Genomic DNA, 6000 nt, shown 5'->3' on the forward strand with positions numbered 1-6000 from the left:
TCATAAAAACCTCTCTCCTTAAGAGTTGACCCACTCAGAAAATCTAATCAGTAGGGCAAGGCTCAGAAAAAGTTGCAATCAATAGTCAGGATGAATAAGCTTTCTCACTGGGTAAGTAACTTTAAAGCTCACTTTTAACCCAATGGTCAAGGATCCAGTCAAGTCATAGTCTCCTTCGTAGGGGTTTTTAGGTTCGTCATGTACCAGCGTTGTGTGATGAGCCTAAAAACGGCTGTGAAGAAGACTAGTCAAGTCACCCTCCATCTAAAGACATAAACCTGGTTGCCATGGTCGATCTGTCTGCAGGTACCAACATTATCATGGGTGGGCAAGGTGAGATGGATCATCATAGACAGGGGCGGATCCAGGATTTTTTTTAGGAGGGAGTGCACTCGTCTCTTGCTCTACTTCAACACCAATAAACCAAATAGTTTTTTTTTTGCAAAATACCAGTTGTATTGGAAAACCGCAGGTCATGTCAGGGAGGGGGGATGCACAGCCCCTGCACCCTCCCCCTAGATCCGCCCCTGATAGACCTAAGCAGCAGCAGTAGTAGTATGCACCTTCATGTGCGGAGGTCTGATCTCACCTCTCTGAATCCTTTGCACTTCAAGACTGGCTTCATGGGTTTGGGGGTGAAGGAATTGCACCATATTCTTCTGCTAGATTTCTTCTATTTTTCCAATCTTAAAATCACTTTTACAGGACTGGTGTACAATGTACCTTCAAAGTATTGTTGTCTTAATGGTCTTGTTCCACGTTCCTTTTAAGTGCTCAAAAGGAGACAGGAGTTTCCCTTTTCGTAACTGTGTAAAGAGCTGCAAACAACGTGGATGCCACCTTAATGAATATCCTGGCAAGCTGCCGCTGTATCTGACAATATTTTGGTGGAATTGTCTTGATGAATGCAAGTACCAGTGCATGCATAATGTAACAGCAACAGATGTAAAATTCAATTATCCAATCAAACAGTTTTATGGCAAGGTAATTTCTGATTTTTAATCATTCTGAAATTTGCATTATATTTTAAATACTAGTGATGCAATTTATATTGCTCAAATTTCATGCAATCAGTAATAAAAAATAATGCTCTGAAAACCTGGAGCAATTACTTTTATCAATGAGTGGTTACTGTTCTACTACATGTACACCTGTATTGATAAAACAGTCATTAGCAATAGCAAATTATCCTCCATGTTAAATATATTTTTGATTTTACTTAGAACCATTACTATTAACATTTATAAAATAAATAATGAATAATAAAAATATAAATAAAATAATAATAATATGAAATTAGCAGTAGCACATCCAAATAGTGGCTTTTTTGTCTACCATTCCTTATTGGGATGTTGGTTGTTGAGGAGAAAGATAACTGGAGTAGTTTGGAGTGGAGAAAAACCTCTTGGTCGAGCAAGGGTCAGAGAACCAACAAAAAACTCTACCCACATTTGGTGTTGAAGCCGGGATTTAAACCTGGGGCACATTGGTGGGTGCTAGGCAAGTGCTGTCACCACTGTGCAACCCTTGCTTCCCCATAATAACATTTTAACAAAGTTTTATGTTGTAATGTATTGAAACATATTCATCTTCTTGATTGATTTATAGTGGCCATTTGTGAGATTTCTTGGCATACAAGAACCTGCCTCAGTTTTATTTTCAATTTTCAATGGAGTTGGGCACATTTTTGGCTGGAGGAATGGATGCTCAGATCTACCGTTCCAAACAGAGACTACAGCATGTTTTTAGTTTGGAAAATGAACCTAGTGGTAAGGCTCAAATTTCAGCAAATTTAAGCATTTTAATTTACCACTCGACTTGTGGCAGTTAAATGGCTCCATGCCTATTTTAAAAACAATACTGGAGTACGCTTTTGTAAGAATTTAATTAACTTGATGGCTGATTTTTATTTTTGATTCAAGTGGTAACATAATCATACTTTTACTGTCAAACTCAGAAAACTATCCAGAAATTTTTTCGTTGTGTCTACAGTTTCCAAAGTTTCACAGTAAACCATATTTACTCTAATTGCAGGTTAGTTTAAATGCTTGGTTCTGGTCAGCAGTTTTTCATACTCGTGATTTAAACTGGACTGAGGTAAATAATATTGTAGTATTGCCTATTTGCCTTAATTATTCACGAGAAAAAAAAAATATATTGTTTTTTTTTTTATCCTTATGATTTACAATATATGATACCACCTTTCAATAGTAAACAGACTGGTTTGTTTTACCCTTTATTCTGATGAGTAGTTTTTTGCCTGATCTTTTTAAATTTATTCTGTTCTCTCTGTAAACAGTTTTCAAGTTGGCAAATAAAGTAGTTGGTTGTTGTATCGTTTCTGCACAACCCACTGTCTTAATAGTCAATGCATTTATTTCAACTGTGGTTCCACAGTGGTCAGCCAACAAAAACATTGAGGTTACTTGGATAGATGATCATGATTGATTATGTTGGGGGAAGGGGGTGGGGTCATATGTATATACTTGTGTGTATGCAGTTTAAAACCAAACATATTCCTGTTGGTGGAAACAAAAATATGAAAACTGTGTTCTAATTACATCCTATTATTACATTTGAACCCTTGGTACTAATGGCCACCTATACACAACGGTACACCCCAGCAGATACTTTATTTGTTGTTTTAAAATCTCCCCCACAGCCACTTCGTTTCTTCCCAAAGTGTGTCTGTTGTATGGAACTTAAACTGTACCGGTATTTATTTTATTATTTTTTTAAAGAAAATGGATTACTTCTGTGCTACATCTCTGGTGATGTACTCATTCTTTGCCTTGTTTAATGAGGTAGGTGCTTGACTCAAACAGCTGTACAGTGTATACCATTTGGTTCCCCAGCTAAGGAAATTGGGGGAATTTTTGGTCGTGGAATCCACAATCCGGAATCCACAAAATGGAACTACAACATCTATACATTCCTTTACATGGGGCGATATATGGCACTCTTCATCAGTCATTATGAACAATTCTCTCTAAGTCCCTCCCGTAATGGCAAGATTTACTGATTTGTGACTTTAACTTTTACATCTCTGGACAAAATCGTAAGTTGTTACCATTCTAATATATATTATCCTCATTTAATTTTGTACTCTGTTATGGATGGATTTTTGTTTAGGCTTTGTGTTAAACTTTTTAAAAAAGTGTTTTCATCACAGGGAGAAATACCCTGTATGGTGTAGCCAGATTACTTAATTTATAAAGAACTTATTATAATCTGCATTGATTGTCTGCGGTAAAGAACCCGGTAATTAGACTTGTGACTAGTAAATTATTATAATTATCAAAAACGGTGTTTTTGTTCTATTTTTGCTTAAAAGGTTTATTGGGCTCAAGAATAAAGTCCGGTAGGTGTTAATATGACAACATAATTGTTGGGTCATTGTTATTGATTATATTTATATTACAGTCGACTCCCGATAATTCGAACCTTCAAGGGAAATAGAAAAAAGTTCCAGTTATCACGAGGTCGAGTTATCGAGGGTAAAATTATATGGAAAATGATTTGAAGAGAATTGAAAATTTAATTTAATTACTTCGAATTAACGGGAGGTTCGAGTTATAGAGGGTTCGAGTTACCGGGAGTTGACTGTACCAGTAAACATGCAGTCAACGTCTCTAATACTTAATCTCATGCTAGTGCCTTATTTAAGTTTCATTTGGAGGCTGCTCTTTTAAGACGTTTTTTATTGGTCTTATTAGAGACCCTTAAATTCGAGGACGAAGACGACTACGAGAACTAGATTTGACTATTAGTTTTTTTCTCGCGTATTTTCAAAATCTAGACACGCTGGAAAGCTTCATTTTGCTATTTTTCACCAGAAAAGTTAACACGGTTATTTTAATTTATTAAAGGAGGTTAAGCCCTCTCCCGATCGCAAAATGATAAAACTTTTAAGATTTGATAACTTCTTTCCGTCACTACCTGACGACATTTTTGCTAAAACTGGTAGTGGATCATGTTTTCCCGCCAAAATGACGCGGGTTGCACGTGTACCGTACTTAGTATTTAGAAAATGTCGGAAATCTTGTCCTCGTAGTCGAAGTCGTCTTAGAATCTTATAAACAAATCGAAAAGTAGGGTTCTATCTAGGATTTATCGTTTCGGGAAGAAGTCTAGGGTCTGTACTTTTATCGACCATGGAAATGACGTTAAAATCTTCAAAACTTAAGTGGAACCACTTATTGCAAGCTAGTGGTTTCACTGCAAAGTTTTTATTGAACATTTTGACGTCGTTTCTATAGTCGATAAGAGTAAAGACCATGGAAACGTGGATAGTTTTTAGCGTCCATTTCTGTTGAAGTTTCTCGGAAAATCGCACGCGCAAGTAAGAGAAAGACAAATCGCGCCACCATCACTTCATTTCTGTGGTCTGACTCGGAAGGGGGAGGGGGGAGGGGGGAGGGGCTGGTCTGACTATCATCGATCATAACTGTCAACCAATCAGCGCACGACAACTCGCTCAGTTATTGTTAAAAGTTTTTTTTTGTAATTTCAAAAGGTCTAAAAACTCAACGTCGAATGATGTTCGATGTTTGTTGTTGTTATTCCTTGCAGCTGTTTTTGTGTTGGACTATTCCTATTATGTGTTTACTGTGGTCATGTATTCTACCTCAGCGTTATTCGATTTGACTATGGATACAACATGAAATTTAATGTGACAATAGGTGAGATTTACTGAATCAAGTTGTTAGCTATTGTAGTTCTGAGGCAATTGATATAATATCATGACTGTAGCGGTGCTATAGATTCGCCTTAAACTGAAGCAATTGACATATCCGGACCTAGGCCGCTTTTTCTTAAGAGAAACTACTGTTGAGCCATCCAGAAGCCACCACCTGAAATGTTGCGATTTGCTGGTCGCCGACTTGGGCCATACCCCCATGGGGGTCTTAACTAGGTAACAGTTCTGGCACAAGGTAGCCTGGAGGTAGACTGAACGAAACTCCCTCCGTCTGCTCGCGATTTTTAGGCCCCTTCACCCAAAACGGAGGGCCTGTTCAGAGGCTAATTTGAATGTACTCTGTAATAATTTGCCTCTGATCCGTTGCATCAACAAGGAACGTAGACTTTTTCCAAAGTTCGTTTTGGTTAAGTAATCGGTAGTCGATTTGTGAGCAAGTCTACTTAAAATGTCGTAATGAAAGATTAAACTTGATTGTCTAGTTATCATGATTATGCCCTGCGCGCGCGGCGAATTTGAACATGAATAACTTATATCCGATTTTTTTTCCTGAAGGCATTATTAATTTGTGCAGCTGGTTAAGTTGGTGTTTCACGGTAGGTGGAGGGTCTTCTTATTTTTAATTATACGGTGGGTTGCCAATAAAGAGAAATCAATTTTTTCCATAGACTACGAGTAGTCCGCCATTTTTCCTCAGGGATAGTAGAGCGTGCGAAACGCGAGCACGCGTGAAAATCACCCCACACAAGAAAAGGCAACACGCTTTTAAAAAAAAGTTAAAAAAAATAGGGGAAGGGGGAGGGGACAGAAGGAAACCTTCTTTCTCTCCCCCCCTTCCCTGCCCAATTTTTTTGCTCTCGAAATAGGTTCGCGGAAAGGCTTGCTACGCAGGCCAGGTTTTTCCTAGTGCGAGTACCCGTTCATTGACGAACCGATGGTCATAACTGGGCCCACTACTGTACCAAGCGCACAAGCGCACGGCTGTTATGCCTGGGTTCAAAACTGTATCCTAGCAACATGCAACGAATGCTCAACAAAGATCTTAGTCGATTCATGCAGAGTCTCTCTCGAGTACGCCAAAATTGAGCAAGAAATTGAAAGGCTCTGCTAGCAGGGTGCGATAAGAACTAAAAAAAGAGTGGAGACCTTAAGGAAAGGTTCGACTGTATTTCGATCACTATTGTTTTTTATGTCCGTCAATTTAACTCACAGTAGCGATGATAAGTACAAAGGATATGTAAACCTTTCAGACTAGCTTGCGAAAACATCCGTCTATCATCGCTTCCTGTCTTTGCCAGGCG

General features: G+C 38.3%; 1 long non-coding RNA gene and 1 pseudogene across 1 annotated transcript; both read left to right on the forward strand.

Moving 5' to 3' along the window:
• Positions 1-714: 714 nt before the first annotated feature.
• LOC140932206 (post-GPI attachment to proteins factor 3-like) lies at positions 715-3144 on the forward strand (annotated as a pseudogene).
• A 188-nt stretch (positions 3145-3332) lies between these two features.
• Positions 3333-5295, forward strand: LOC140929673 (uncharacterized). The gene is made up of 3 exons (XR_012164767.1): positions 3333-3361; positions 4573-4682; positions 5255-5295. It is a non-coding gene; the product is annotated as an uncharacterized lncRNA (long non-coding RNA).
• Positions 5296-6000: the final 705 nt, after the last annotated feature.

The sequence above is a fragment of the Porites lutea genome, chromosome 3, assembly GCF_958299795.1.
Source record: "Porites lutea chromosome 3, jaPorLute2.1, whole genome shotgun sequence".
In the NCBI taxonomy this organism is placed as follows: Eukaryota; Metazoa; Cnidaria; class Anthozoa; order Scleractinia; family Poritidae; genus Porites; species Porites lutea.